The 11,325-nt window shown below is 31.9% G+C and overlaps 1 long non-coding RNA gene across 5 annotated transcripts in view; it reads right to left on the bottom strand.

Annotated features, from left to right (window-relative positions):
- LOC112019365 (uncharacterized) overlaps nucleotides 1–10,921 on the bottom strand; it is a 13,756-nt gene extending 2,835 nt beyond the window's left edge. Inside the window, exons 1-3 of one of the 5 annotated variants that reach the window (XR_010626210.1) lie at nucleotides 10,300–10,921; nucleotides 9,162–9,278; nucleotides 8,496–8,997 (exon numbers count right to left, since the gene is read on the bottom strand). This is a non-coding gene — a long non-coding RNA (uncharacterized LOC112019365). The other 4 variants (XR_010626213.1, XR_010626212.1, XR_010626211.1 and 1 more) reach the window with 4 other exon arrangements.
- Nucleotides 10,922–11,325: the final 404 nt, after the last annotated feature.

Below are 11,325 nucleotides of genomic sequence, written 5' to 3' on the forward strand. Positions count from 1 at the left end.
AAAAAAAAAAAAAAAAAAAAAAAAAAAACAACAACAACAATCAAATTAAAAAAAAAAACAAATTGAGAGATCGAGGAAGAGAGAGCGTGGAGACGATGGGTCTGGTTTGTGGATCGGCAATAAATTTCGGCAACAACAATCAGTTCATCAAAAAGAAAAACAACAACAACAATCAAATTAAAAAAAAAACAAATTGAGAGATCGAGGAAGAGAGCGTGGAGGCGATGGGTCTGGTTCGTGGATCGGCGAGCTCGAGGAGGCGATGGGTCCGTCGTGCTCGTGCTCGTGGGTCTGGGTTCGTCGTGCTCGTGGGTCTGGGTCTGGGTGAAGGCGATGGGTTTCTCTCTGTCTCTCTCTCTTCGTGCTCTCGGTTTGTTTTCCGGAAAATTTCATTTGAAGTGAAAATGAAACCAGAAATAATTTTCACCCGTTTTTGGCATTATTTTCGGTCAACCGGAAATTATTTTCAGTTTGACCAAATTTGAAGTAACAACCAAACACACAATTTTTCGTAAAATCATTTTCTGAAAATGTTTTCCCCCGAAACAAACGGACCCTAAAAAGAAAATTTTGGCCTAATGTGGCTACTTTCTTTTTTTGATAACCTAATGAGGCTAGTTTGTATCAATGTTATTAATACTATTCCAGTTTGTTTATTGGAACAAAATATTTTGGTATCAGCCTATTTCGGCGTACCGTTAATTAGGAATTACTTACTATATGACATTTTTTGTAAATAAAAAAAGTGGCCTTTTTGTAAATAAGCAACTATGCAATCTCTTTCTAACTTATACAGCTTCCTACACAGTGGCGGCTCTAGAATTTTCTTTTAGGGGGGTCAATAGTGTCTTGAGCTAAGATTTGTTGTGGGGAGTAAAAGATAAAATGATTTTTTTTTTTGGTATATACAATTGTCATATTACATATAATAATCTAACATAGTATTTGAAATAGTATACAATACAACTATCTTGTAAAATAGTCTAAAAAATTATTAATAGTTTAAAGATCGGTAAGAAAACAACGATAGAATGCATATAAATAAATATAAATAAATAACTAATCATAATATTTGTCAAATTAATAATAATTTATTATAATCATATGTAATATCAGTTAAATAAAAATATATTATAAAGAAGAATAGTAACACACCTAAGAGTTGGTCTGAGAGTAAACGTTAAACTAAGAAAAATAAATAGTAACTTATATAAGATTTTGCTTTTGAAGTGTATGGATTTTTAATCACATGTGTGGTCGTTCTCTTGAAATTGGAGCAAACACTAAAAGGCTTTTTGAACTAAAAAAATTGTAGAACACTTACCAAACTACTTGATTAGATAGAAAGAGATATAGAAGGGAGAAAGAGAGTACGAGAAAAGAATCATAGATGGAAATACAGATCAGTTGGTTGTACAAGTGGTGTAATTTTTTATTGATGAAGAAGAAAAGTGTAGAAAAAAACAGTTTCATTCTACCATCAATAGTAAAGTACGCCAAAGTCCAAAGAAAATGTTTATTTATTTTTTAACAAATGAGCAATTTTAATAGTAGTGCTATTGACAAAACACACAAAAAATTTAGATGGCAAGTTGTTAAAGGTATGTAAAAAAGTGATGTTAGTTAAGGGTTTAGATAAAAAGTCAATTACAACTTGTCACTTAATTTTTATTGTAAAAATTTTGTGAAAATAGCACTAATATGATCATATTTCAAGTTTATTTCAATTGGGTTTAAACAAAATTTAGGGTCAAGGTGTTCAAAATTTTATTTTAAGGGTCAAAATAAAAAATAAAAAATATAAATTTTTTATATATAATATTTTTTTTGGGGCCAAGCCAGGGGGTTCATTTGAACCCCCTGGCCTGGCTGTAGAGCCGCCCCTGACTGTTCACCATGAAAAAGTCAACAAATACGGGCTTAAAAAAGAAAAAAAGGAAAACGTTGAAAATGAAAATGCAGACGCACAGACGCTGAAACCAAACAGGTACCAAGGGTCCGTTTGGATACAGCTTATTTTACTAAAAACTAAAAATACTGTAGCAAAATAATTTTTAAATATGTGAATAGTGTCGTGAGATCCATTTTTAATATTTTTTCTGAATAAAGTGATTGTGGGTCCCATGAATAATGCGTAAAGAGTGCATGAACAGTGCTCTTGTCTCCTGAAATAGTGAAACTTGTGCATTAAAAAAAAAAAAAAAAAAAAAAGAAGAGGAAAACGTGAAACGTAGAAATGCTGGACACAGACTCAGTTCCCAAACGCACACGTTTAGTCGTACCTATGTGCTTGTATTACACTTTTAGTTTCCTGTGTGCTTGGATTAGTTTCTACTTTTCACACGCCCGTGTCTTCTCGGACCCATCCCCAGATGCTATTCTAATGCATGACGATATGAATCTCAATTATCCAACCAGCTTTTCTTAAAGTACCACCCTCTTTTGCTTAGAATTTTCGATCTTTAACAAGAAGTGGGCCAGTTTTTTTAGTTGTCTTATACAAACCTCTTTTGCTTAGCATTGAGAATTAACGTGGCTCCAAATTCCAATTATATTTGTCCCACTTATGTCTACAATAAGAGAACTAGTCTAAAATGACTTCATCTATAATATAGTGAATTATTTGTTACAATAAAATCTAATCTAGATAGTATGTATAGAGGAGTACATTAGGTATAGTATATTGATCCTAAAACTAGGGTGGCATGGTAGTACAAAACCACAGTAGCTTATGATTATTTTTAGAAAACTTCTAATATCTAATATATTATAACTTCACCTCAAACTCAAGGTGGAGTAATGAAAAATTCATTTTGAAAGAAAAGTTTTCAATGCCATCATGAATTAATGCCCATCAAATGAATTAGAAACCACTAAGAAAAACATAAAAAAGTATCATCATTGAAGAGAAAGAAATCTGTGAAGCGTGTAATAAATGTGAAAGACTTCATTTTGTTGGCTGGGAACATGCATGAATGAGCTCAAAGAACATTTCAATTGTAGCTTGGTAAGGAAAATTCCAAGAATTCAATTGAATACAATGACTTATAACCACAATGGCGAAAAGAGCTCTGCCATGAGAGTGCATGTAGAGGCCACTCCAACATTTGTATTGTGTGGGAGTAATGACCTATGGAAGTTAAATAGAATGTTAGGCATGTCACAAGGATGAGAATGACAAATGAATACTCTAAGCGCTTATGAGAAGTGTGAGGGGGTCTTCAAAACAAAAGGTGGTGCGTGCAGCCATAAACAAGCACATGATTAGGACTAAGACAATGTGTGAGGACAATGTGACACCAAAACTTGTATTATCGGTTGTGGGCTCTAATTTGTAGCCAGTGCTCATAGTGAGCACACAACTTGGAGTTAAGTGATTCTTGAGTAAAACTTGATGTTGCAAGGCATGTGAGCACACAAACTCAAAGAAAGAAGGACCAATTAATGTTCTAATACCATAATAAATTTAATATATATATATATATATATATATATATAAAAGAAGGAAATAGAATGACATAGACAGTAAAAAAAATAAGAAAATAAAATGATATAGAGAGAGAATGCTAGAAAGAAAGAAAGAGAATTAATGTTGTTACTAGACAACTTACGTCAATGGTAGAAAATCCTAAATGACTAGAGTGATTTAAATTATATATGTTAATAAATAATTTTAGGAAATTTTTTATGAAAAAATAAAAAAGTAACTAACTGATTTGACCATTTTTTTAACTTCGCATAAAATGTTTCCTAAATTAAATGGTTAATGTAAGGGCATATATTAACTGGACTCATATCTTAATATATAATATCGTAAATATTCTAATCTTGTATATTCTAAACCTTAATATATAATATGGTATATATTCCAAACCTGTATGTTTCTCAGGTTGATTGCAATATGGCCAGGTTCCACCAAATTGGTATAATTGGTGACAAGGTTTGACACTTGAAAGTGGCTTTTTATCATGTAAACATATGTGAAGCACTTTACATGTACTCCCTCGTGTTTTATTAACGTTAAATATGATAAGACACCCTTATTTTTTATGGGATCAAGAGAAAAAAAATGGTAAGTGCATGTGTGTATCATAAAAGCAAAGAAAAGTAACAGCAACACGTTATATTAGATGTTTCTTCATCAAATGCCCTAAGCTAAAACACCCATTAACAAGAACCATTATACGAGTTAAATATGAAAAAATCAATGTAAAATTCAGTGTACCAAGTATAACTATTGTATCTTAGCCACATGTGCTTAATATAAGAAAGTCTAGAGGCAGATTTGACACTCTAGCTTTGTAACAGATTACATATTAATAGTAGGTAAAAAAAAAAAAAGTATGCCAATGATTGATTTAAAAGAAAACTAATAGTAATATTAGTGTTTTTAATAAGTATTGTTAAAATTTTTTGCATACATTTCAACTTTTATGACGACATAGGTTTGTTTAGTAATTTTCCTCTTTCTAAGTTAAAGCACTTTTTTTTTTTTTTTTGTAAGTCTCCATAGACCGTTAATGATATTATACACATTTACACGTTTGGTGAAGCACGTAGTTTACTTTATTGCTAAAAATTGAAAACTGAAACAGAAAATACTGTAACAAAATAATTTTTAAATGTCTAAATAGTGCCGTGAGACCAAGTTTTAAAGTTGATTTTGCTAGATTTTGTACTTGTAAGTCCCATAAATAATGTACGGGACCGAGGAAAAAAAACGCAGACACACAAAATGTGTAACTTGCCGCTATCCAAACTCACACTTAGTGTTCTTGTAAGGTGCCTCATTTCATTTAGTTCTAATTCATATTAGGGCACATCATATTTTCCGTTTATTTTCTTGAGTATGCTTGTTCTTTTGTACAAATTAAGAAAAAAAAAATTTCTGTTGAGAATGTTGAAAAATATAAAATGGACTCAGCTAGTTAGGAGCTTATGAATATACACGAGAATGTACAACTTGAGCTTAATTTGTTAAGCTGGGAATAAGCACCAATGCACTATGGTCCTTAATAATTCTTCATACGTAACTCCCTAAAATTACATAATATAGTTAAATATTTTTCTTTCATTTTCCTGATAATAGTAGTAAATCCTGAACATATATGAAAGAAGCATATCACATCAGGAGATTAGTCGAAGATTTCGGCTACATTTTTGGGTAGTTTTCATGTGGAAACTGGAAACCTCATTTGATAGGCGCCGAAAAGGAATTATATAAAGAGGTGATGAAGATTGAGACTAGAAGACAATGGCGGCTTCATGAATTTTGTTTAGGGTGTTTCTTAGGAAGCATAAATTACACAATCTTGTTTCTTTTTAGCCTTTAGGTAATTAGGTTTGATTCAATGTTATTAATTCCATTCCGTTTTGGTTGTAATAGCCGAAAAATATTGTGCTGGTAAACAAATTAGAACAATAACCCACCCTATTCCACTACGGAAAACTTTTTGGGTCATTCAGTCTATTTTGGGTGTTTCAAGGTATTTTAGTAAATATCGGCCAAAATTCAAGATTAGGCCGGCATGAAGTTTGTGCTTAAAAAAAAAAAAAATGTTCTTAAAACCAAAATAAATTTGCATTTTGTAAACCAAAACACCTCAAAAGGGGAAAAAAAAATGAAAAGAAGAGAAATGAACAGAGGTACTTGTATAGCTAAAAAAAAATCGTATTAAGAAATTTGAGACTCAAAACCTGAGAAAATGTATTACCGCACTGGTACTGGTAGAAGACACAGAAGTTACTAATAAGGAGAAAGGCAAAACCTAGATGTAAAAGTGTAGATGAAGATGTGATAAAATTTAAAAGTATGAAGTGTAAAAATCGAGAAGACAGAAGACATGTGTGGTTAAGAATAAACAAGAAAAAATAATTAAAAATGAGAAGTAATATATGTCTGGTGAGAAAAAAATAATACTGTAATAAAAAATAATAAAATGTTGAAAATTGTGTTGTATTGAACATTGTGCTTAGTCGAAAGGATCAAGTCACTGCCCAGCCTGTAGAAGTTTAATTATAATTTTATTTTTTCAGATTTTAGTTCTTTTTATTTTTTTATTTTTTAGCTTTTCCTTTTTGCTTGAAAGACCTTAATATATTATTAAGTTTCTCAAATTACGGACCAAAATTTAATTTTATTGGCATAAAAAAAATTTAAGATGATCCCAAATTTTTTTAAAAGGTAAATAAATATAAAATTTTAAATTATTATATATAAATTTTTTTTAAGGTAATCTTGGACCACTCTGGCCATAATGTGGCGCTGCCACTGCTAGAAGAGAGAGAAGACCGAGTCACCATTGAGTCAACTACGTGCTGCACCAAACGTGTAGACGTGTAAACTAATAAGTAATATCATTAACAATCTGGAGACTTACAAAAGAATAAAGTGCTTTAACTTAGAAAGAGAAAAATTACTAAACAAACCTAAATCCTCGTAATAGTTGAAATGTAAAAAGATAAAAAAAAATTAAAAAAAAATGATAAAATTTTATACAACAGCTAAATTGGTACGGTTTTATTGATTTTCATATAAACCCATTATTGCCATTTTTTTTTTACCTGTTATATATTGATAACTTAATACAATAGCTGAGTGTCATTTTTTTTTTTTTTGGCCTCTAGACTTTCTTATATTAAGCACACGTGGGTAAGAGTAAGACACAATAGTTCTACTTGATGCACTGAATTTTACATTAATTTTTTCATATCTTATTCGTATAATGCTTCTTGGTAATGGGTGTTTTAGGGCATTTGATAAAGAAACATTTAATATAATGTGTTTTAGGGCATTTGATAAACTTACCATTTTTTTTTCAACTGATCCCATTCAAAGTAAGGGTGTCTTATCCAAGGGAGTTAATACCGTAGCGAAAGCTGTATCGGTTTGACCAGTGGTACGATATATTTCGGATACCGGTTAATACTAGTGTACCGTTTCGAGTTTACCGCTATTATATATATATATATATATATATATATATATATATATGTATGTATGTATGTGTGTATATATATTATAATAAATATAAAAGTTTACCATAAAACATTTCCTCAATTCAGAACTAATTATTCATGGTTTTAGACTTTAGTATCAATTAAAAGAAAAAAAACACAATATAAAAAATAGAAAGCTTAAAAGTTAACATTGTATACTAAGAAAACAAATAATACTAATAAGTTAATGCAAATAAGTTACCATTCTGCTCTAACAAAAATTCAAAAATTACAAAAAAAAAAAATTTCCTGTATCGGCCGGTACGCCTGGTACCGGCCGGTATTGCCGAAATTAGCCAATATGGTCGGTACGGCCGGTATTTAAACTAGTATGAAACGTTGATATTTTTGATATCAATATACATATCGGTACAAGACATATCGACCGGTACGGCCGATACTAGTATAGTATTGACTACCTTGCTTATCATATTTAACGTTAATAAAACACGAGGGAGGACATGTAAAGTGCTTCACATATGTTTACATGATGAAAAGCCACTTTCAAGTGTCAAATCTTATCACCAATTATGTCAATTTCGTGGAATCTGGCCATATTTTCAGGTTTTTTTTTTTTTTTTTTTTTTTAATAACAAACCTTGAGCTGCGTTTTACTAAACGCAGCTCCAAACATGTTTAAGCTGCGTTTAATCAAACGCAGCTCTATAAGTGTTGAAGCTGCGTTTGTTAAACGCAGCTTTGGGATATATTAAAAAAGAAAAAATAAATAAATCCTCAGATGGGTCTAGAGCTGCGTTTATAAAAATGCAGCTTCAGTCCTACCAAGCTAAACGCAGCCTGAACACCACAAAACGCAGCTTCAGACTCAGTCTATAACTGCGTTTATTAAAAGCAACTATAAGTCCAGTACAAAAACGCAGCTAAAACAGTACCTTGAAGCTGCGTTTTCGAAAAACGCAGCCCTGCCGCGCGTTTTTTGTAGTGCCACCAAAACTTATCTTACACTGTTTGGCAAGCTTGAACCAAGACGCAGAAAATTCTGAAGCATGATTCGTAATAAAATTGACATCAAGAGGCAGAAAATTCAAACATTGTGTTAAACTTCTTGAACTCATTCTCTAGTAGGGAAGGTGTGACATTCAAAGGGGGGTCTTTTTTGTAGATGGAATAACCTTTGGCTGGCCATAAAACGCAAAGCATACATATTAACTAGATTAATACACCCATACAGAGTAAACAACAACAACCATGATGCAGGTCATAATTGACAACCCATACAGAGTAAATTTTAGATTTACGTTGATAAAAAGGGAAAAGGACAACTTTCCAAAATTTATGACACGACATGCCTCCAATAGTTTTTGTTGCTTGTGCCCCAAAGTTTTGAAGGAATTGTTATTTCATCACTATGATAATACATTCTCATAATCTAATCTAGACACTCTAGAACTCCCTCAAAACTAATTTTGGTGGTGCAATCTTCCATTCCAGAAAAATATGATATAGTCCATACTTAAACTCAACCAGTAAATTACCTTATCTTTGGGAGGTTTTCCAATTGCATTGAGTAGGATCTGTAGTGCAGCCTTGAGATTCAACTGCCGGATCTCAAATTGAGTAGCTAAAAGCCATATTTTTGTGAAAGAGAATTTCTAATGATGAATGAGCTTTAGACTCTCCCTAGAAAAATTAACAGTAAATGAAAGATAAAGGAACTTCCCAGATTAATGAAAAAGCTTATTCATTTCTATTGCAAAATTATAATTTAATATCATAAGTACAATCAAATAACTTAAGAAAACATGCACAATAACTTATAAAGAGAAATAGAATGCATATAAATCTACTTGCATTGAAATAGCTTACGTAACTGTATTATCCGATTTGAATTGTCTCCTTAATGAGAAATCAATGTATCCATTGGGGAAACCTATACTACAGCTGATCCTTAATGAGAAATAGATTTGGTTCCAACTAAGTAGTACCTCCTCCATGTGCTTGAGGCAAGAGGGTTTGTACAAGCTTGGATGCTCCCATCTGGAAACCAATGGATTGACTCAAATGAATTAAACAGGACTTCATTCAGCGCAAATCACCAGTGCAATATGGTAGAGTGAAAAACCTGAGTTGCACATTATATATTACAATAGACATGATAGATATTGTATTTTTTAAATTCCTAGTGCAATATGAATTCTTACTACTATAACACAAGCAGTAAGTTATTGTTCCTCTCCCAATGCCTCTTGGTCCTTTATGATCAATCAAGCGAATGGCCTTCAAGCCCCGCAGGTTCTTTTTGCATAAATGGTTTGAACCTCCACATGAAAAAGGCATTGCAAACACAATCAAAGACCTTACTAATAGCACATTGGCAATACAAAGCACACGAATTCTCACATCAAGTCACTGATGTATAAATAACATCAATCTAATCTGAAGAATTTGGCTATAAAGAACAGTACCGCAAGTTCTTTTTATCATCCTTAAAAGATTCAAAATTCACAATCTAAAGCCCTGAATACTTCCATTCTGAACTATCATTAAAACCCAAAATCATCATCGAGCGAGTAGATCTGAATAATGCAATTAATCCTTAGCTATAGAAATTCAAGATCTAGATCCAATTCCTGGACTTAATCTTTCCACATAGAACCTAAAAATTCAAGCTTTACTTACTATTTTTCATCCAAAATCCAAATAGCAAAATCAACCAATAATTTAAGCTCAAATCAAACCAGAATGTACAAGACAACCGAGTTCAAAATCCAGCACAAATTAACAATTTAAGCTAGAAATTTAAGCAATTGAATACACACACACACACACACACACACACACACACAAAAAGCCAATTCAATCCCAAAATCCTCTCCAATACATCATTCTTTTCCTACAATTTTTAGACAACCAAACAGATTCTAGAATGAATCAAAGAAATTTAATAGAACTCAAATTTCAGCACAAGTTAACGGTTAGGGACTCGAGCTAGAAAATTTACCAATTGAAAACACCAACAATAAAATTATAAAAAAGAAAAGAAAAGAAAAAACTAAAAATTTTCAACAAAAAAATCTCTACAAAACCGATGCAATATAAACTCATTTATTTTCCTACGATTTCTCAACAACCAAACAGATTCTAAACGAGTCCAAAGAAATTTAATCGAGCACAAATTCCACCACAAAGCTAACGAATTGAGCTAGAATTTCAAAGCAATTGAAATAAATATAACTTTTAAAATAAATAAAAACTGAAACAAAGCCTATTCATTGCAAACAATTTCTCCGAGTAAATCTATAGAAATGCAATGAAATGAAAAGCCGTAGAAGATCGTACCTAGTAGAATCGGATATAAGTCTCTGAGTGATTGAGAGAGAAAAGCTTGTTGTGGAAGCTGATTTAGATTTCGATATTCAAAGTACAAAAGCAATGGAAGTTTGTGAGAGAGTGAATTTTCCGATATTTGAGTTTCTGAGAGAGTTTTCTGAACGAAAATGGAAAATGACTACAGTGTGAGAGAGAGAACGAAAATGTGTGTTTATACCTCTCCATCTATCACAAGGGATGAAAATATTTTAGATATCTATTTTAAGGGTTGGGTTAGGGTTGCGTTGAAAAAAGGTAGACATTTGAAGCCAGCTTAGCCCGCTTTTCTTTAAAATATCAGCTGTATGGAGTAATTTACTTCAAGGATTCTTCTAAAAATTTGTGACCCAAGAAATAAGGTTGCTTTAAATCAGACCTGGCACATTAATTAGCATTTATTTCCACGGTGTTTTGTGAACCCTTGAAAAATGTGGGTCGAAACAAATCAAGTTTCTTGGAGTGACACATGCTGGGGTGGCTCTCCTTGCACTCTCATGGCAGAGCTCTTTTTGCCATTGTGCTTCTAAGTCTTTGTATTCAATTGAATTCTTGGAATTTTCCTTACCAAGCTACAATTGAAATGCTCTTTTAGCTCATTCATGCATGTTCCTGCCCAACAAAATGAAGTCTTTCACATGCATTACGCGCTTCACAGACTTCTTTCTTTTCAACGATGATTTTTTTTTTTTGGTGTGTGTTTCTTAGTGGTTTCTAATTCATTTGATGGGCATTGATGACTTCCCTTGCATTGAAAACTTTTTTTTCAAACTGAAATTTTCATTACTTCACCTTGAGTTTGAGGTGATGTTATAAAATTTTAGTTAGATATTAGAGGTTTTCTAAAAAAAATCATAAGCTACTATGGTTTTGTACTACTATGCCACCCTAGTTTTAGGATCAGTATACTAAACCTAATGTATTCCTTTATATATACTATCTGGATTAGATTTTATTGTAACAAATAATTCACTATATTATGCCTGCGTTTGGATAGCA

Source organism: Quercus suber, unplaced genomic scaffold, assembly GCF_002906115.3.
Source record: "Quercus suber isolate HL8 unplaced genomic scaffold, Cork oak 2.0 scaffold_711, whole genome shotgun sequence".
NCBI classification, from domain to species: domain Eukaryota; kingdom Viridiplantae; phylum Streptophyta; class Magnoliopsida; order Fagales; family Fagaceae; genus Quercus; species Quercus suber.